Here is a 22,782-nt window from a genome sequence, read left to right as displayed (position 1 = left end):
CATATTACAAGGCAGATTATTCCCATTCACTAGCCACAGGGGTCTGGAATGTGTGGAAGTGCATGGATGTAAGCATGCACGTCTCATTATTCCTTTGAAAAGCATGGAATGGATTTCAGTTGTTTTGAAATTCAATGCAGAGTGTATGTCACATTTGATGAGCCCTGTCTCTACTCAAAGTGTCCTTTTACAACAAAGAAGCTGTCAGCATATGAATTTAAGTCTCCCTCTAATCACTTCGGGGCAAAAATACCCCACAACATGCCACGCCCAAGCCGTGCCTCCTATTGTCCTGTGATATGTTCAAATCTTCTGTCTTATGCCTTTTCTTGTCTCTTTAAAATCGTCCTTCATTCGCTTATTACTAAAAGAACTATGGCTCCATCCATAAGTTGCCAGTCTTAAATGTTTTTTGTTGCCTTTGATGCCAAATATATTCCCCTCTAAGATTACTTGGCTCAGTGTAAATTACCATATGTTCTTACCAGCAGTCGGCTGTGTGTGCAAGTGATATTCTCTTGGCCCGAGAGAGAACACAGAGTTTACACAGGCCAGTAAATATTGGACAAGAGCTTGTTCCTCTGCAGCGCCAACCTCTCAGGTAAACACAGCATTCCCTTTCTCTAAAATGTCAAATTACTAAATGTCATCCCAAACCACATAAACAGTCTGCCCTTCTCTCTTTGAGGTTCATCATGTTTGAGGTTGGCCTTTTAAGAGAGTGGCCTGAAAGCTGGAGCAAGCCCCTGCAAGTTCAAAGAGTGTGGCTACTTTGCATGTTGTTGCTCATCCTTGCAAGAGGTTGGCATGGTTTTTTGACCCATGGGGAAAGTCCACATACTTTATCCTTGGCAGGGGGATATCTTTTTGCACTGACTATGGATAAGGTTTCACTATACCCAAATCAGGGCCAAAACATAATTCTATTAGAACAGACAAATCACTGACAGCTTGTTAAACTACTAAAGTAAAGTACTAAAATTATACTTTAGTACTTAACCCTCTGGGGTCTAAGTATGTTTCATGTTTTTTTTTTACATATCTTCTTAAATTTGCCTTTAAAAGAACTTGCATATAGCATTATATCCACATTTTATATCTGCTCTCTCTGTAATGAGACCCCATGGGACCAAGAGCACTAAGTGAAGAGAAGATCTGACACTAAACCTGAAAAATTGAAGCCTGATTTTAGACATAATTCTTTCACATATCTTGTGAAAACATATCTTTGCTCATGTGGACGAATTGTTTTGGTGCTTTAAATGGTTTTACCAGAGTATTAGGTTCACACAAATCCACCAATTATAGATGACAGGCAGATGACAGACTCACAAATCCACCAGTTAAACATGGCGAGAGACAAAGACAAGTATCTCAGCCAGGCTTCATAGTCTCGTAACTCGATCTGGCGATGAGGTATAATTGAAAAGACTCTGCAGATTTAGGAAATGTTTGTACTGTATGTCTGTGCTGTATTCTCGTTTCCCTATTCCCTATTACATAGTTACAGAATGAAGTACATTTACATTCAGTGTTTTCTGTCAGTCTAGCCAGACACTCGTGGATGTAACACGGTAAAGGGTAAAATGGTTAGAAAAGAGCGAGATCACATGAGTAGCGCCAAAGCCAGACCTGATCAAAACCATAATGAGCAAAAACAGACACATGGGCAAGAGTGAAAGAGCAAATCCAGAAACGAGTATGAGTCGAAACCAAAGTAGCAAGCAAAGCGGCAAACTAAGCAAAAGGGCAAGCCAAATAACAAACAATAGCAGTGACACACAGGAAAATTACTGCTCTGTATGTAGACAGATGCTGGCGATGCTTTGCGATGTTATAAACAGACAGGTTTAAATACAACAATACCAATGAACATCAGGTGGGAAACATTAGTAGTCATGTTTGTTATTGGTTGGTGTGAAACATGTGTGTAGTTTGTGAATTTGACGGATGATTAATTCCTTTTCATCTTTTCATCAAATATAATACTACATGCTTACCTAATTTACATTTTTGACAAAGATTTATTTGCTTGTTTTGCTTGTGTAAACTAAACAATGCGCCAGCAACAGCTATGGTTTCTACATGTTAAACATAGAACAGTCATCATTCGGGATGTCCCTGAATGATCCATTGCACCAATCCAGGCATATTTAAATAGATCATCAGAATTACGCGGCAGAGTTTAACTTTTCACAGAGCATAGTCTGACATACCCATGTGTCAACCAATAGGGCACAGTGTGGGGTGGGGCTTTAGTCAGTAACAGAGGTCTTAAACGTTAAAAATGTAGGTGAACTGAATCACTGAATCACTGCTACAAGCTCGCATCCAAAGCTGCAAAGTTGAGCTACAAACATGCCACAGGGCAGCAACAGTTTAATGAAAACTCACACTTTTTCACACTTTCTTTGACAATTCCAGCAGCTACTCACAGTTTTTGCTCATGAGCTTTCATGTTCAAATGAGTTTTCCTCTTGAATCAGTCTCCACATCCACAAACACACCCACAACAAACTAGCAATACATATACATGTTTTTTTTATGCTTGTCAAAAATGCTTATCTAAAGTGTACTTTTGCTGAGTAGGTTATGTAGAGCTCTGCAGAATATCTGCAAAAAAGCTCTTGCAGTGAAAGCCTGAAGTGTATTTGCAGATATATATTGAAAACACAGCTTTAACTTGCATTTCACAACTGACTAAAAACAGAAGTATCATAGAAACATTCTGCTGAACTGCCTGTGCTGCACATTATATCTGGTTTAAAACAGTTTCGGGCTTTAACCAGAACAGCAGAAGCAGAAAAACTAACTAACAATAATAATAGCGTATTCACAACAAATAGAAAAAACTAAACAAAAGATGGGAGTTCAGAATGTATATCACTAGAAGTCATTTTCTACAGATTTTTATAATAATTAGTAGCCAATTCTTCCAGTCAGTCAGTCAGTCAGTCAAAGTGGAACATAATCAATATAAAACACACTGTAAAACAACAGACCAGACAAATTCCAGATTATTCTTTTTTTGTGGGTTTCTATTATGAATAAATTTTAAATCCTATTTAAATTTACAGCCTTTTTATCTATGAAAATACAAAGACCAGAGTGGGTTGGTATCAGCCAACATCCGTGCCAGTAGGGCATCCTACTATCATACAGTCATTGTCTGATGCTAGCTGACCCTTCCTAGCTTGAGTTATAAATGTTGTTTGCCTTGTTAGTATTTTGAGGGGTGCTCAGTGTTAAATTTGGAGACAGATATGAATGGAGCCTTCTTTCTGTACTCTGTGTTCATTTTGTTTGTATTTGTACATGTTTTCTGAAAGCATTCAGATACGGATGGAACAGACCAATACCACTGAAATCCATGGGGAGGTGTAGCCAACAGTTCACGTTTGCACCACTGCCTCGTCGCCATGTTTGGTGTCAGAAACTTTGAACTCTGAACTGCCCTCTAGTGGATGCATCCATGCCAATTTAAAGGACGCCTAGAGATATATGGGCAGTAACTGTTACAACGTTTAAAATGGACGTCTTAATTTTGTACATAAGCGAGCTCCTAGCCTACTATTCATTTCTCAGGAAAACTACAGAACAGGCCTCAGATGAACGCAAAAGGATAACCTCTAGCAGAACTCTGCTGTCCAGGGCTTGGTGCCAATATTCTGCCACCACCATCCCTTTTCCCGCTTACTCACATGCTCCCTGTAGACCTCATAATCAACCTCAATGAGTTTGTAATGGCAGATCCAGTACGTAGATGTGAGTGTACATATGCCCATGCATATTCATGTGTCTACCCCCACATTGCACACAGACTGCCCCGATTACACTGCTGTTGCAGCAACCCAGTCCTTTGTGCTTGTCCCCAACCTCTATGTCTTGTCTATGTGTTTAGTAAAGTGGAGAATTTGTAAAAGAATTATTGTTCTGGATAATAGGCGGAGTCTTCATCACACAAGCATCTTTATTTGGTTCGGTTAGAAGTTTTTGTGTCCTAAAAAAAGAAGTATGCTGTGAAGAAGCTCGCAGAAGATCGAAGAACAGTATTATTTAAAAGATGGGAGCTAGGAGATGGGTTAGCTTTTTCTCGTAGTCCTGTAATAACACAGGTGGAACTTGGGAGATTGTGTATAAAAGTAAAGACTTCTTGTAGATAGAGAGGGTCCTTAGCAGGCCTTTACTTAAAGTAGTTTCTTATGCGCAAGCCAAGCCATGTCAAAGAGGTGTTCCAGAGCTTAAACCAACCTGAACTCAGCCAGCAAACATAATGTACTAAGACAGCAGAAGAGGAGCCTTTGTTTAAAGAGATACTCAGCCAAGTACAAGTTGCGGCCTGGATTGTGTGCATCCATTGGGTGAGCCAGAAAATAGAAACGGTTCAACTGAAGTTTTCTCTAATCTAAAACTTTAAGCTAAGCATGGCATTTGTATATTGGTAGTGAAATGCAAATGCAGTGAACGTGAACATGCATCATTGAGAGTGTGTTGGGAGTAAATACTGAATTTAATGTTGTCATATTTCATTTCCTACCTAGGTCATAAAGTGGCACCAAAAATTGCTTTTTTTCTTCAGTTTTCCCTCAGTTTTTCACTGCTTCTAAAATATCCTCTGATTTTGGATCACATCACCATGCACATTCCTCTCGCACCACCCCAAATTTTTAGTGGTAAAAAGCTGCTCAGCTACCTCAGAAGACCCTGATACTGTGTTCAACTCATATCATGAATCATGTTTTGGAAGAAAATGTGTTATGATTGTCTTTAGAAATGTCAGTAGACTTCTCTTTACTCTTGGAGTTCTACAGCTTAATGTGTGGCTTTTTCAGCTCTAACAAACCAAATAATTAAATGACAATTTAATCAGTTGTGCCTGAAAACTAAAACTACCCGAGTGTGTAGTGCTGCTGCATCGCATACGAAGTATAGCAGGACCTCAGACTGTGAAACTCTAGACAACAATGGACCAAATTATACCGTGTCAGCTCCTTTGGACATATTTTAATCACAGTTAATATGTTTCCACACCAGGTCAGCTCCCCAATCCATTCTTTGCCCATATCTTACACTGAATGCTTTCTTTCTCAGTAATTTTGCTACCAAAGCATTCTCAAAAAATGATCATTGTCCAAGTAACTAAGTTCATTATGAACAGAACATTTTCCACTGAGGTCGGGGATAATATTTGTGGGGAAGCGGTTTTAAGTTGAGGAATGTGCCCAAGTAACACAGTTCTACTGTTGATTTTTGGAAAATTGCAGTTGTGACTTCTGAACCTTGCACGCTTCTGAACCCTTCAAAATATAGGTGGGATGTGTAAATACAGTACGGTCTGTTAATGTAAGATAAGCTCTTATTTATAAAGGTGAGACAGGTTGTGTTAACAGTCTAAATTTGAGACACCTGGTCAAATTACCCACTTGGGACTTATTCGAAAGTTTTAAGTTTATGTTAATTTCTCCTTTTGCTTTTGTTAGCATTGTGGGTAATAAAATATTACAAAAATAGCAGTGTTTAAAAACAGACTCATGTGAAGTGCGTGTACTAAATAAAACATGATTAGATTACTTCCTTTCACCATTTTATGTATGTTTGCCATAATGTAGGTAACTGAATTTCCATTTCTGCCGTGCCTGGCTGATGTTGCACTGCTGGCTTGATTCCCTTAGGGTATCAAAACAAAACTTATAAGAGCTTGACCATCATAGCTATGCCCTTGAGCAAGATACTTAACCTCAAACTGCTGCTGGGCCTCTCCAGGAGGTTTCTTACATAAGCAAGGCTAAATTAATCTTGTTAACATGAGCAGATTCACGTAAATCAAAAGAATGTTGACATGGCTAAGATGTAACTCTTTTTAATAAAAAAGATAATGAACAAATAGATATTGTACTTGTCTGCCAGGTGTTATGACTCTCCCACGATAGCTAGCCTTAAAGAAGACCTTTGTATGGACATTTAGGAAACTGAAGACCAAAAGGAACTACATAGCTCTTAAGCGTCTTCATGGATGACGGTAATGTGAAGCTGATTCATGTGAAGCTAAGGTAAACCTTTACCTGAGATAATTAACCAAACAATTGAACATTAACTCATGGCATGTCTGTGGACAGAATCACAGAAAATTAGATCAGTGACTGTTTCTCTACAAACAATCCAGTGATACAACTATATCAGGGTTAATAGATCATTGCTAGCTTGGGAAAAACCCAACTGCTGGGGTTCTAAGTGTTAAAAAAAAAAAAAAACTTCAGACCCGTCTCTCTGCTTCATGTGTGAAAAACCTAGACTGAATTGAGCTGGAGAGAGTTTTAATGGACTAAAAAGTTAGGTAAATCTTTCTTTAGGGTGAATAAAAGAACCATTTGGAGTGTATCCTGTGGCTCACAAATTATACAGACACCCAGGCACTCCTTTTTATGGCACTGGGAGCCTTCTTGGTGGTTCTTTTATTTATGTCCGATGTCTTTAGTCTTTAACCCCTTGGCCCATGAGTGTTAGCTTACACAGACACTCTCACACGCCCCCGCTTGTCCCTGCTGGCTTAAATTTATGGCCTGCCACATGAAAGTTGCCATAAGAGTTTGGGGTTTTGCTTGTCAAAGACACAAATGGTTTTATAGTAGGCCTAGGACTGCAATAAAAAAAATGGTCTGATGTCATAGAACGACAGTGTAAATGTGTATGGGCATCATCTGCATCAGCTCTGCCACATTCAAGACCTTTTTTAAAAAGTTGCCTTGACATTCTACATCGTTGTGAACCTCGTACACTTCTTGCACTCTTGAAAGCCCACCTTTTCTTTAGATCCGGTTAACAAGCTGCAACCTCTGTGGTCTACAACCTGGTTCCTCTCATTAAGCATGCCCAAAAACTTCATCGATATATGTATATATAGTGTTGAATGAAAGAGGAACCTCCGGAGTACGTTTTTTAGCTACCAATGTAGCGAGTAGAATACACTGGCGTAAGTTAACCTCTTTCCTCATGTACTTCTAGCTGTCTGTTCCAAAAGCTATTGGAACTTCAGATATTTAGACACTAATCAAAGGCCATTGTTCAATCTCAAAACATCACAATCCTTTGTTGAAAAAGTTCCATTACAGCTAAAAAGAGAATTCCTGGTGAAATATTGTCCATGTCCTTCTTCCTGAGCCATACTTCCTCTCATTCAAGTGTGGGGGCTTACTGTGTCTTGTGTCTTATTCCGTGTCCCCTTTGATCATTCACAGAGCTACTTCATGCATTCCTCGGAATGAATAAACCAACCATTCATCATAAAAATGTCAACACAGATGGTATGGACTTAAAGATAGCTTACTGTGATAAAATCCTACCAGCTGCGTTTCTCTAGATTTAGCTTTAAGCTACACATGAAGTCCTGCTCTGTCATTTATCAAAGATACATTTGAAGATGGGGACAGAAGGGAATTATTGTCAAATGTATTCTTTCTGCACTGATTCCTACCAGCAGTGTCATTGTTTGATGAACATGACTGAACTGTATCCTGGGATTCCCCTGAATTTATTAAGTGGCGTCCCGCATCTTTTCAGAAGCTACTTCTCAAAACTAAGCTTCATCATTTTTGCACTGACTGACCCATATTGACCAAGTACCTCACAATAGGAGCACTGTTTATGAATTATACTCCTTGATTTCAGACAGAAAACCATCAGCACTCTCACTAATACTCCAGAAATACTGTACATTTATTTAAAATGTCCAAAGTATTCTTAAAGACAGTCGATCACATTGTAACAATTTAGACTGAGCGGCATTTTGAACATTCTTTCACCTCTATGAATAAATCATCCAGAAAAAACTCCCAACCACCCAAGCTGTGAATACTCCGGCTAATATTGTGATTATGCCACCATATTGACGTTATCGAGCACCCTCCATGACATCCGCGATTATCAGATGTAAATTATGAATGTTTCCAGAGGTGTCACAGCCAGAAGCCAGTAATCTCTGACCCTGGTGGTCACTTAACAGTAGTTTGCCACGGTCAACTCCATTAGCTGTGGTGACATTTTAGCATGCGAACATGTTTGCTCTGTTATATTCTAAAGGGACAAAGACAGCGGAACATCCCTGAAGCTCTGTTGCAAACAGACTCGCACACAATTCCCATTGGAGTTGAATCAATTTGGTCCAACACACTGATCCAGCGTTGTCCATTCCATATAGCCCACGTATATAAGAAGTCAACAGGTTGGAAGATGACTCAGCAGCCCCTCCTGCAGGGTGGGAGGAGCTAAAGCACAGCAGGTCTGCCCCACCCCCAACTGACTGGCATCTGCTCCTGCAGCTGACGGCAGGAACTGCAGTATTGACAGGCAGAGATAACATAGCAAGCAGGTTGCAGAAGAGTGTTTAATTATAGAAATGAGGGAAACAGGCCTGAGTCTTTTTACAAGAAAGGCCACAATACCTGACGGAACAGAAATGGGAAGGACATTATTTAACAGAGCAACAGCACTATTTTGAGTTACTGTCAAGGATTGTGGACGGAGGTTCTGCTGGGATGCAGTAGAAGTTGAACTCATGACATTTCATTGTTTCTCTAGTCATATTTGCATTTTCCCATTCCTGCAGCATGGTCTAAATACTTTCCAGGTAATCATTTCTCGAGCAAAGACATCTTAGATATCCTATTTCCCATTTCCTAGAATCCTGAGGCAAAACATTCATATTTTAACGACAGGCTTGATGAAGATCACTTAGCTGCCTGTCTCCAGTGAGCTGCTGGCATTACTTGCATTGACAATACATCAAAGCACATTGGACCACCAGTAGGAGTGTCTAATGACATCGAGATACCAGAAGTCTTGGTGAGTGGTGCATTGCCCGAAACAGAGAGAAAAATGAAGTCTCTCTTCAAGATTTCAGTAGATTCCCAAACAGCATCCTGGACTTGCTCCAGTGTGGCAGGGTGGCGAGAGCAATCCACGCTGGGATTGATGGAGCCTAAATGAACTGGCGGGACTTCACAGGAAGAATTCTTTGACAAAGTGCCCGGCAGATTTTGCCTCTCACAGGCAAAGCTGAGAATGACACAGATCTGTCTGCAGTGCCTTTTCTTTCAGATTTGTCTTTCAGGCACTTATTTTATGTATAAGGGAGCTCAGTAATACAGACATTACTCCAGCAGTAGAGGAATGTCTAAAAGTTCATAAGTAAAAAAAAAAACCTCAAAATCTTTATTATTATTATTATTATTATTATTATTATAGGATCCGTAATTAACTTTATTAAAATGGATTTTAGCTCAACAGCAAATCTGTGTGCCTCTGAAACTGGGTCAAATGTCAGAGAATAGCTCAGCACAGGCAATCTCTCCGATTCAGTTATATATATATATATATATATATATATATATATATATATATATATTTAAAAAAAAAACAATGTGAAATGATTGAAACCAACAGTATCAGATTTTAGGGACACACTACTGATAGCAATACCAGATATTGTACACACTCTATTGTTTAGCTTTCAAGCTCGAACAAAGGGATTTCTGTCAGTCTGCAACGAAGACTAATGAAGTGTTTTCCTTTAGGGTCGCCTTGGCCCACAGATCAAGGCGATTGGTCTTTATCTTTGAACTCTGCGTTTTCAAAGAGATACTTAAAGATCAAGGAGCTCCTCCTCCTCACCCTCAATATTAGACACTGTTAAAAGATCACTTGTGTATCAAAGTATGTAGAGCGGATCGTCCGGGGGCGACTGAGCAAAAAAAAAACCACAAAAAAAAACGACTCCAGTTTTGACGTTCGCTCTAGAAAAAAAAAGGGCACGGTGTCTGGAATAGCGACGCTGACAGACGGAAGCAGTTACTTTCAAAATTGTGTGTATCTGGTCTGTGTTTAGAAAAGGAATGTTGAATCATTTCTGGTCTATTTTTTTGCTTTTCCCTTTATAGGATTGTTTTACATGAGCATTCATCTGCCCTGCTGTACTTTGTATTGAGCAATTACATAAAAAAATTAAAAGGCAGGAACATCAAAGTGGGCAATAAGAGGGGGAAATGAGATGTTCTACTATATAAGGTGTTTATATACAATACACACCTACTTGTTGGGGCATGTTGAAAAATGATAGCTGTATCTATAATCTATATTCTATGAAAGCTGTCCATATGGAATATAATCAGTGCATTTGCAGTTTATTATTCTTATTGATTCTCTCAACTCTGACTAATGACTTGATAATCTCCAAATGATTTTCTTTTCAATCTGTGTCACTGCGGATCTAAACAGACTGCATGCAAGCGGGAAACATGAGTTTTGGAAAATGGCCAAACTGTGCCAAACTGCCATGCCTGTTGCCTTAAGCACCTGCTCTACTTGTCCCAGCAGGCGTGTCGGGCAGTTCCGGATTCCGTGATACCAGTGCCACAAACAGGGCTTGTACATCACGGCGAAAGGAAACCTCAGCTTTGGTCAGAGTGAGATCAAAACAGAAGACAGGACTGCAAGACTTGCGTTTGTCAATCACAATGTGTGGTCGTGCCTCCTCTTGCCTTCTCACCAGCCCCAACCCACCCCTACAAATCACTGCACAGGTTCTGGGAACAGCTGTGAATGGGGGCTGTCTCCCACCAGCTGCGTCTGTCCTTTAAGAACCAGAGGGGCTCTTGATTTGTTTGCAGCTGTGTGCCCTGTCACACCGGCTTGACCTCTAGTTCCTTATCGCTCAGTGTTCACGATCACCCCAAAATGCTGTTATCGTTCCTATCGTTAAATACTGTTTTCACCTCACAACCCTGTTGCAGTTTCCTTTAGGCAGTCAAAACAGTAGTCTGGCGCCCTCGCACATGCTCTTGTAGAACAAGTCAAGTACTGTTGATGTTATTGCCTTCCTAGGATTACCTCCATCACATGGATGTGATGATTGGAGATTAAGTAAACTTTGTGACCCTTTTCTTCACCATTTTGGAAACACTTACTGTAGTTCCACTATACCTGATTTTGCAGTAACAGGGTAACAGAGCTAGCTGTGGTGCCTGGCGTTTTCTGGACAGAGACAGTGTTTGTCTTCCCCGTGGTTAAGACTGTGTTGTAACAAGAAACACGAGCGGTTTGTTGTGAATACATCTGGGGCCTCAGGCCTCCAGCCTTGGTGTGTGTACAGTGCTTGAGGGGGGCGAAAGTTCACTGCGGCGTGGGCGTCAAGCAAACTTTGCATTTGAGAGAGCATCCTAGCGCCTTTTCTCTGTTTGCTTTCACCTCAGGGTGCATTGAGTTAATTTGAGGAGACAGAATGCTAACAGCTCTGTTGTTTATAGACTGGGCCAAGGGACACTGGAGGGACGGAAACACCTGGAGCTGGATTCTGTAATGTTTGAACCAAATTCTGAATTATTTGTGTGCCAGTGTAGCATCAGTATCAAGGTAACTTTATTTTTGGAGTGCTTTCACATGTACCCTGTTTGGTCCAAACAATAATAGCAGGTCTAAAAAATGCCTCGGACCACGGTCTGGACCAAAGGCCCAACATTCAATCCAGATCAAACTGAACAATGGTTTGCATTGTTGGTAAACAATTTGTTTATTTTAGATGGTTCAGATTCTTTGACCAATTACAGGAAGTTAAGGCAGGCCGCCAGCACCAATTAAACAACAGAAGATGAGGAAGATTCTGATAAGAAGTAAAGCTGTGCTGTGGTAGCACATGGTGGAGAGGTGGTGATATAATATTTGCGTGATGAGTAAAGTAGTCGAAGTTGGTGCTGCTTCTCTGCTATAACATGAATCTGTTCATAATGATCTATTCATTGGTGGCTTTGATCCAGATTTCAGGTGTGAAAACACCTTACTGTGTACTCCCTTCCACTCCACCCTCACGATCTGCTAAATCTTCCCTTAGGGTGCAATTGTCCCGTCTCACACTTTTTACTTAATCAGAACCACTCAAGCTGCAACACAAGACACAGTGCTGGCTCTGCAGCCACTTATGCTACTGCCCAGCCCAACCCAGACCCATTAAAGTCAAATGGAAATAAAAGATTGGAGCTGAGAGCTTTGGATACCTCTCATTAGCCAAGCCAAGGGTTTGCTGGTGACCTGCCTGCTTTACAGGAAGGGAGGGCTGGGACGGGTAGCGCACCACTAGCCTCATTAGCAATGGAGCGCACCTGTGATCACTCGGCTATTCTCTTTGAGGGCATTAGGCCCACCCTGCAGGGGTGCTGCCGCTTGCTCCTGGAACACCCACTCTCCCCCATCTGGGTATGGCCTGGGTATGTCTCTGCCCTTCCCCCCACCCACGCCTAGCCCTCTGAAGGATGCGATGAAAGGCATGATGGGACACGGATCTGGCCTTTGTTGTAAGCATGTAAGAGCCTGTCAGACTAGAGTACAGAGGAGGAGGGCGGAGTCCACTACACATGCTTGGCATCATGGGACCTGGAGGGATGGCGATGTGCCAGAGCCATGATGGAAATGCAGTTTGGTGATTGGCTAGTCTCTGGCAAGCCAACGACCAATTTTCAGCACCAGCGCCGTGTTTTTTTGCTTTTCGTTATCTGCCAGTCACTTTCAACATAATTCAGTGCCAACATGAAAGGTGGAAGTGATGAAAGAAATGCTGCGGAACACAGTGGAATCTTAATGAAATATGGAGTAGAGGAGAAGCCCAACTCTTTCTTTCCCTGTGAGCGTGATATTGTTACGTAGCACAAGGAGGAGAACTCCATTATTTTTGGAGCAGACACCGTTGCTGGTGGAACGTTCCTCACACCCTCTTCCTCTCTCTCTCCAACTAATCCATCATCCTCTAACTCCACTCCGTTCAAACAAGAGGGTCTTTTGTTAGGGCCGACCTGTCAGGAGACCTGGCACGATACAGGAGTGGACGCCGCTATTCCTAGCGCTATAATAACAGAAAGGCAGAGAAGTGCTGATTTGAGTTTCGGCTCGGGTCCGGTTTTAGGTCTGACCTTCTCTGCTTAATGTCGGCCAGGCTTATCCCTCTCGGTGTGATTTTGAAGATGAGATAGCTCGCAGTTCACCCTTCGTCTGAGGTGAAATGCTGCCTTTGTCTGACTCCATGGCTGATCAGGGATGCCTTTTCAGGTGACTCTGGTACATTGTACTGAAGTCCTGTTGCAGGACTGCTTCTGATTTGGCTCATAACAAACAAAGGTGAATTATGAAAATCAATGAATTATGAAAGATGACTGTAAGTTCAGATGTGCATTGCACAACAAGGGGAGCTATTAGTTAATTTATCTGTACGTGCTCATATTTTTTAATAGTTGCCGCATTTCAAGACCATTAATTCCACCTCCCCTTCTGCTTAATGTAAAATGCAACCAAAGCTGTTCACATTCCTTGAGAGGATGCAAATTATAGAGCTGAAATTCTCACTTGTGGTGTTTCAACCACTTGCCCCATTAGGCAAATAAAGTTGCTCCCCTTGGCTAATCAGAAGCCTGTTATAGACCTGTTATTATTTCATTTACCCATGGGCTTTTTGATTGCCTCGCTTTGTAATGCTAATTTGGCTTTGATTAGCCTCTCGGGCCTTAGATCTGGCTCTCAGATGAATTGGTATATCATGGTGCAGCACTGCTGAAGGATGTCTCAGTGGAGACAGATGGATTCATGTTAGCGCAATTCAGCCTTCTTCACCTTAGAGCACAATACATTCCGATAAACCTTCAGCATATATCGGTGCCCCCACAGCCACGTTCAAGTGCTTAATTATGCATTAAAGACTTTTTCCATGGATGTAGGTTGCAGTTACACCCATACAAGCGAGGGTCTCAGCAGACCACGAAGATTTTGAAGCAGCCCAGAATCTTTTCTGGTTCTGTAAATAAAACATTCGAGTAGTGGCTGACAGGCCAGCCTGGTGAAATATTCATGGGGAGGCATTAGATCAGAACTACCCAGGGGGAGTAATTATACCTCAAAAATAGCGCCAGGCCTGCCATTATTTGTGGGAGTCCTGTCACGATAAACAGCAAATTAGGGTAAATATTTAGGCTGGCATGTACTGAGATAAGTTTACAAAATGGTAATGACAGAAGGGCATGCAGAGATTGGTGCTCGAACCGTACTAATGAATATCTGAACATGCCAACTTGCGCCTGGCTTGTGATGTATCATGTAACATCTCGAAGTTTGTTCTCGTTTCCAACTCACTTTCACCACATTTTGCTCCTTCACTTCATTTCTCATACCCAGAATGCTGGACTTAACCAAATGCAATCATCATAAATGCTCAACTCCCGAAAAACTTGGGAAAGAAATACTGAGAGAAACCAAGACTTAAAAAGGAAATACTCAGTAGGAATATGAGGGAGAAGCACTGAGTGGAACCAAGACTCGCATGACTTATCAAGGAGTTCCAGTGGCTGACAGGTGGGCTTATCACCGAGAATGCGTTCGAAGTTGTTGTAAAAAGGCTGCGTTATTTGGCCACGGCCACTTCTTTGGTCTTTGGTCTTTAAACTTGCTTTAAGCTTATTTTGCTTTGATGCTGCAGTTGCGTCCTCCTGTAGCCGTGTTCAGCTATTTCAATAGAAATGTCTCCAAACACGGTGTGGTTGCGTTAACAGCCTTCTAATAATTTGAACAGAGACAACATCCCAAATATTTACCTCGCTATCCCACCACTGAAAACCTCCCCATTAAAAATGTTCTTACACCTGCCGTCAATGTTCCTTTCTCCTCAGCGCAGATTTACGAAGAATGTTAAGTTGGATTCACTTAACGTTGCATTCATTCCGATCTGGCTCTTCATACTGAGTCACATTGCTCATTGGCTACGTATCAGATTTCAGTTCTGTGTATGAAAGTGGCCCAAATCGGAATTGAGAATGTCAGATCTGTAGCGTTTTTGCCGTTCACCCTGCCAGACAGATAATACGACTGTGTTACATATGATGAAAAAGATCAGATTTTGCCTGAACGTAGTCAAAATGACCAAATACAAACACTGAGAAGAACCAAGACACAAAAGGAAAGAGCCTCTATACTGTTAAAAGTAAAAGTTCATTAAAGAACTTTTGAAAAAGGTCACTTGAAGGTTCCTTAATGCATGTTCAAAGGTTCCTCCTCAGTTTTAAATTGGAGAAAGTACATAAGGAACTTAAGTAGGTGAAGAACCACTAAGATGCTCCCTAAAATCCATAGGAAGACACACTGAAAAGACTGAAAAATACATGCCCATCCACTTTTGGTTGACACCTTATATTGCAGTTATGGACAGTGGATTGCTGGCTATGTGCACTAAACCCTTCTTGTTTTTGCATCCAGCATTTGTCCCTGTGCCCTGCATTCTTACACACACTTTGTAATTTGATCTTACATGCAAGCTTGCACTTAGTTGCACACAGGGATTAGTCCGTAATACCGAGGGTGTTTTTGTCCTGTGAATGAGGGTGTGGATACTTGAGAGTGTTGTGTGTGAACGTCTGCACAGGGACTGTGAAGTGATCCCCCATTTTGAAGGGCCTTGCTTAGTTTGCCAGTGATCACTTTGAGGGATTTGCATGTTTGATGTTGACCCTCTGAGAATTGTGTGTGTGTGTGTGGGGGGAGCAAACACACAGCGTATTGAATGTGTGTCAGACTCAGGAAGCCCTGTCCGTATGGGGATTTGTGCCAGTTCCCAGTTCACAAAGACAGGGTCAGATCAGACAGAGCCTTTGGATCAGAAATGCTTCTTCTTTCTCTTCTTCTTCTTGATGTTGTTCATATAATTGGGTCCAAATCTAGGATACAGCAATATTTTTAGGATACAACGACAGTGTTTGAATGAGTGGCGGAGAGCAGGAGGTATCACTGTGAGCGTGTGTATGTATGTGTTACGTTTTGGCCTCTTGCCCTCTTTGATCTCAGGTGTGTGAGGCGTGCCAGGTAATTCCCTCCCTGTCAGAAACTGTTACACACTTCACACCCACGAGCTTTCTCAGCTTTCTCTCAAGCAGCTTACAGATGCTAGGCCTGGATGGTCTTTCCTAAAACCTGAATGTATAGCTTAAGGAACATTTTTCTCCGAAGACCAGATCAAACACTCGTTATCAACAAAGAGAGGGTCCAGGATGAGTGGATGCTTTAGCAGGCAGGTTATCCATAAGGACATAGAAGATATTCACAATTTCAAACATAGATACTGGTTGGTAGGTTCAGTGATACCCCGTGATTGATGAGATCTTCTTGGGAGGTCTAGCTTGGCACATTAGACCTAGAGGTGGGCCTCAGAAATAGAGATAGGCACCATGTTGAGAGCCTGATGGCTTTTTTTCCCCATGGTGGACTATCAGTAAACCAGCATCAGTAGAGACATGTACTTGTTAAAGTAAGTTGATAAAAATATAAATGATTATACCACAAGTACTTCCGGACCCTGCAGTGTGATTGACTGAAAGACGTTCTAGGAGTGCCAGTACTCCATGATAATAGTGCTATGGCCGAAGCTCTTCAAGTATCACTCCGCCACATACACACATAACCTACACCAGTGCTTACCAGACAAAAACCTCACACATAACAAAGCAGCAACTTTATAATCATACAAGTCAAACATGAATTATTGACATATTAGCCAACATATCTAACATTAGTGCTTTTACTATATTTAAATTATTATTGTAGTATAATCACAAATGAAAACTACACAGGAATGAATGAAAGCTAAATGCTGGAGATTTCACACTGGTATTTGCTCAACCTCCTAAACCGAACATAAGTACACTAAACACAGACACTGTGGGTTTTAAACAGAGCAGTACTCATCAGAAGTGTTGCCAGGCAGACAGGTAGGTAGGTAGGGTACATTGTGTGGTTTGAGATGCTGAATTAGCGTTTAGAGCATTTAGAGGGAGCATGATCTGCTGTGCTATTTAAGGTTTTTAACAGATCATTGAAATATAGAGTGGTCAAATACAAAACAAATCTAGCTTCAAATAAAAGTAACTTCCTAATATTTAACATGTGTATCTACATGTGTGTAGCGGTGTGTGTAGCAGTGTGTGTTGCCATGGGACTAATATAACCTGTAACGTTGCCTAATGTTTTTTGTCCATTCCTTTGTAACCCTGATGGCTGGAAGCTGTGTTACCTCTCGGTATGTTAATAAACAAACGAACTTAAGGAACTGATGCTAACCTTACATCCATGCATTGTTTAGGATTAGCCGTGCTAAGAAACCGACACTCAGCAAAAATGGGTTAGCATGGTCTAGTTAAGACTGTACTTATTACTATGCCATCATTGCAGAACATGCTCTTGTTTTGTTCTTTATATGGGTTGAACAGTGTATCATCATCATTACAGCCTACATTTGTAACATATTTGCAATATCTTGCTTTAATGAGAGAAAAACTGAATGCAAGTGAAGGTTGCTATGCTGAACACGAGTTCCCTTACTTACAGCTAGCTTCCCTTTACTGTAGGGCTGTGTTGATGCAGCCCTTCAGTCCAAATGTAAACAAACCCTGCATCCCTGAAATGTCCATGGGCTTTAGGGGATTTGTAGTTTCTAAGCTGTTCACAATTCAACCACACTTATTAATACCCAATTTGAGGTTGACTCAAGCATTCCAACTTCTTGTGTTCAGGTAATTTAGATCAATCTTCTCAATAAATGACAATTTCTCCAAAGAACTGTCCTGGGGATCCTCTCCCCATTTAATTCTGCTTGTCGTTTTATTGCTTTCCATGCTACCAAAGATTACAAACGTTCATTGCTGTTACTTTCACTGCACCGCTCACTATAACAATACCCAAAAATGGCTTTTCAGCGACGGCAAAGACAGTAAACACACATGATGGACAAAGACAGATCGGCTCATCCCTCTGTATGCCAGTTATATTATTCAGTCCTGGGGTTGTTAACTAAAAACTGATCAAAACAGACATTCAGAACCTCTAATCCACGTAATCTTGCCCATTATCTTGTTATTATTTATTCGATTTTTTATTCCTCATGTTGTGTGTTGATGTACTGTCCTCTTACATATTACTGCGTGTGTAGTCACATGATCCCATCCAGTATGTAGGAAAACTCTAACCACCGAGCCAGCTGAGCAACTCAAGCAGCTTACAATCATAATCGAGGTAAAATGTGCAATTTATTGTGATATTGATTTGAGGTCATATCGACCAGCACGACTCAGTACTCAGACAGATTGACTCACAACATTGACATTGATTCGCTTCCTTCCAAACAGTTCAGCAATATAGACTGTCGGTTTTTCTCTGAAAATAATATATATATATATATTCTAATATATAATATGTATATTTGCTTGTATGTGTGTTACTAATAATATGTATATTTGCTTGTGTGTGTGTGTGTATGTTTAGTCATTGAGAATTTGGGAAGTTGTACCTTCGAGGAAACAGCTGGAGATCTAATTGAGCTTGGCTGAAACCGAAGCACATCCACTTTCTTAGCAAGCCTGAATAATGTTGTGGTTACTGTCTTTACAAGCAGCCGCTATTGTCTGCCTATTAGGGACCCAATGAAACACTGTATGCAGTATAATGGAGGTGGCGCGCCCCATTGTTAGGATTTTGTAAGCTTTGGTACTGCATCTGAATCGCTTTGCACAATGTCATGGTGCTTTTATAGGGTTTGGATTGAAGAGACATGGGACGGTCTGTAATTCTGTTATCAGCACCCAACACAGATCCCCCCCCCCCTCAGCACACACACACACACACACACACACACACACACAGTGCAGTTTCAGGAATCCATCCTTTATTCCATTCTCTGTCAGCACGTCCAAATATTAGCTTTTTTAAAAGACAGCCGTTCTGTGTCTCTGCCAGTTTTCTTCGACGTTAATAACGTAGTTGTGACGTATGTGAGCCCCGGGTACGCTTTCGTCCCCTCTCTTTCTCTCTGTCTCTCTGTCTCTCTCTTAGATAAGAGAAGTCATGTCCGCCTCAGCCTCAAATCCTCTCTAGACAAGATATTCCATACCTCTGCTAATCCGATTAGCCAACCACTGCAGAGACTAAGAGGGAAAAAAAAGAAAAAACTGTCAACTTTGCTGCTAGGATGGTCTCAGAATATTTCTGTCAACAAGATTAGACAGTCAACAACAAACTTGGGAACTTGATAAACCTCTGGCAACCTTGTTTCTAACCTCGGGCACTAAAAAAAGAGCTGTAATACTGATGTTCTGGAGGCTTTTGATTAAGACCTGTCGTCAAATAGAAATCATAATGCTCCTGTAATCCTTTACAAGTGGAGGCAAGAAAGCAGAGAGTGTAGACTGAGTGTAGAATATCCATAAACATGGTTATAAAACAGATGAGAAGATCAACTCCACAGTTTATGCCAGTCCAAGAAACAATACCAAATATAAGACCTAGCTATAGGACTGCAGACTAGGAAAGTGGACATGGAAACAGTAAACTCTAGAATGTGTCAACATGGCATTGCAAACAGCCAGACTGAATTTTTTCATTAATAGATTTCATGCAAAGACACTGTAGGGGACACATAAGGACCAAAGAGGGTGTGGGCTTCCCCAGGTGTTTGGACAATGGATTTGCGGGTTACGGGTGGGTGGACACAGCCTTAGCTGAGTAGGACGAGGGGAGAGGCGAATAAGGCTGGGGTCTTGGTCTGCAATGAGCTGGGCGGTTACCCAGTGTAGGGCGTAAGGAGAGAGAGGGAGGGGGTGTGGGAGAGGGAAAGGCAGTGGCCATGACAATGCTGAGTGAATGGTGAATGGGACCAGCGGGATGTGACTGTGAGTTTAATAGGGTGGTGTGCTCGTGTGGGTGTGTGCGTACCCCTCTGTACTGATTTTGGACGGATGCAGCCACCATGTTCTTTAGTGACACATGTATTATTTATTTATTTATTTTAATAAACTGAAGATGAAAAGCTTTAGCATTTCTTATGGCTTGGTTTAGCGATGAGGAATTTCCTAAAATAGTTTATAGAGCTCAGTAAACCAGAACTGCAGCTCTGCAAGTCTGTGTTTAATTGTTTTTGGACAGAAGTGCCACACATTGTGGATAACTAAAAGTCTTACATGTGTATGGACAGTTATGCACACACACACGCAGTTGCTTTTATACACCATACATGGGTCCATATGGGAATATACATAAGTGCTATCCAGCAAAAAAACCTTGTAATCTCCATTTTTGCTGTTTTTAACATTGTTAGTTAGTATAGAAGTCTCCTGTAAAGGTGTTGTTTTGGAGAATATTTTATTTTATATATAAAAAAAATAATAACATTTAATGTAAAGTTAATGTAAATATACATAATATTATATATTGCAAATATTGTAAATATAATCGATATAATGTAAATAATGTAAATATGTTACTATATAATGCAAATCGCCAATTGCCTTTCAGCATGATCAGCTGATCACAGATACCAATTGAGGACTTGCCTCAGTGAACCTTTTCAGGCAAACTTAATGATGCATCATTGTGCAGGTGGTTTATGGTGTTTGCTAGCTCTGCTGATACTCGCTGGGCAGAGTGATTGACTCTCGAGAGGCTTATCCGGTTAGTGGTGTTAAAAGTTTTTACTTTACTCCGCTTCCTCCACCAGGTAGAGTTAGTTTTACACATTTCAGAAAATGGTTGATGTTTGAGTCAGATACGGTGAAGAAAAAGTGAGGATTTCAGCATTGGCTTTAATGGGATTCTGTATTGCCATTTATTGGGTTGAAGGAACTGCAGTGTCCTGTGACCTCGCGCAGAGCTGCAGCAACATGAAAAATATGGATTATCTGACCAGCTCTCAGGGCTAACTACATGTTCAGACCACTGTATATTTAGGCTAATAAAAGCAGAGACCAACAAATAGCCAATCGATCCTTCCATAACTTGTATCTATATGTAATAAAGAAATGGTTTCAGCCAGTTTAAAGAAAAAAAATCCTTTGGTAAAAAAACATCAACATCCTGTTGTTGGTCCTCACATTTTGTCAGCCCTGCATTTCTGTCAGTCAGACATGTTTGAAAATGTATGAATTTCTAATGATGTAGACTCTTTTGATCCCTTCCCCCTTTTCAGCAGTAGCTTGCCTCTGACCTTCAGACTACAGACAGCGGAGGAAGTAGAGTGATGGGGGTCACTTGTGTAGTGGCTTCACCTTTAAACTCTGGCCAACAACTCTCCTCTCCTCTCCTCTTCCCTCTCCACCGCCGTCTCTCGCCAAGGACGTGGAAATCCCATAATAGCTGAGGCACCCCACTAGTCCAATCCCCCCATATCCCAGATGTTTCCAATTAAAAAAAGGGGGCCTTTCAGCATGGGCCTATTCTCTCCATGCTGAGAGGGAGGGAAAGAGAGAGAGCGAAAGAGAGAGGGGGGGCAAGTGAGAAGCTCTTTTTGACTGCAGACATGGAGAGAGACGGGGGGCTGTGGGCAGACTTTCTGTTTTGGCAGTGAAAGAGGGGGCTTGAAATAAGGCCCTGAGACAGAAGCGTGTGGCATTTGAAAAGTCACTGCGGTTCAGTGGTTGGGGGGTTGTTATGGTTCCAGCCTGTTTGTGAATGTAAAGCTGGATTCAGTATGTTGTGGGTCAAGTCAGCTCCAGATCATTAGGTTAAATTCAAGGTTCTAATCTCGCACATTACAGGTAGACAAAGACAAATTCATCCTTTGTGTACGACAGTAGGAGTTGTGTTGTCTCATGGTTGTCTGGAGATGGTATCTGCATCAGCATCTGTGAAGTACCTCTGTTTGTACTGTGTTCATACCCAAAAGGGGAGGGGGAGGGGATTTCTCATTTTATGAAAAACATGAGTCATCTTTGTCTGGTGTGGGTGTTTTTAACTATTGTTTCATTGGAATTTATTTATTTTTTAAATATTATTAAAACAAATTCTGAGGCCTTATACAGGTCATATACTGAATAAATTAGTGCTTTCAGTCAATTCAGATTTCACATTTGCTTATGAATAAAAAAAGTTACACAATGTAAAGTTGCCATAAAATTCCTGTACTGAGTATTTAAGTTGCTCTTTGATGATTATTACATAAATAATCATTATTTAATTATAATTTATTAGATAGACTTTGATTTCACACATGCTACAGAAACCCAAATAACAACACTAGAAGTACACACAGTATTTAAAAAACAACCGCAGATATAAGTCCAGAGTGTGTACTACTACTACTACTACACACACACACACATAGAGACACACATATGAAGTGACTTGACCACAGTGTTTCGGCTAAAGGAACTGGGAGCTGAATGGTCAGGGAGGTGAGTCAGTGCAGTATTATTTAGCAGCATGTTTTATCTAAACTGTGTGGCTGGATTATTTATACAAACACAAATATCAGATCGGTATCAGCTGATACTGATACTAATTTATTTACCTCATTTCAAATACCAGCAACATTTTACAGTGCGAACTACAAAATCAGCCTTTCACTAAATTCTTACTGTGTAAATTATCCTTCCACGAGGAAACATTACAGATACCCAAACTATGACTTGGGTATGGGCTGGGTGACTCAATCGACTTTCTAGCTTATGATAGCCAGTGCAAACGTGGGGTTGTGTGCCTGGCACATTCCTTGAATAACATGGCCGACTCTGTGAAGCCTTTCCAGGGACTTTCAGATGTCTGCTGCTGCCTGGTCACCAGTCAGGGGCTTTAGCTGACTGTGGAGCAGTTCAGGGGGAAAACTGTGCCCTCAGCAGATGGTCAATCATGATTACATTGTTCTTCAGTTGGGCTGAAATGCTGAGAATTTGTTGTCAACATAGCTCACGTATTCCATGGTGGTCTTTTTTCATGTTGAAAGAAACT

The 22,782-nt window shown here is 41.1% G+C and overlaps 1 protein-coding gene across 2 annotated transcripts in view; it reads left to right on the top strand.

Moving 5' to 3' along the window:
- mcama (melanoma cell adhesion molecule a) overlaps window positions 1-22,782 on the top strand; it is a 45,698-nt gene that overhangs the window by 8,344 nt on the left and 14,572 nt on the right. The window lies entirely within an intron of this gene.

Source organism: Salminus brasiliensis, chromosome 1, assembly GCF_030463535.1.
Source record: "Salminus brasiliensis chromosome 1, fSalBra1.hap2, whole genome shotgun sequence".
Lineage (NCBI taxonomy): Eukaryota > Metazoa > Chordata > Actinopteri > Characiformes > Bryconidae > Salminus > Salminus brasiliensis.
The sequence above is the reverse complement of the archived record's forward strand: the minus strand, read 5'-3'. Positions and strand labels throughout refer to the sequence as shown.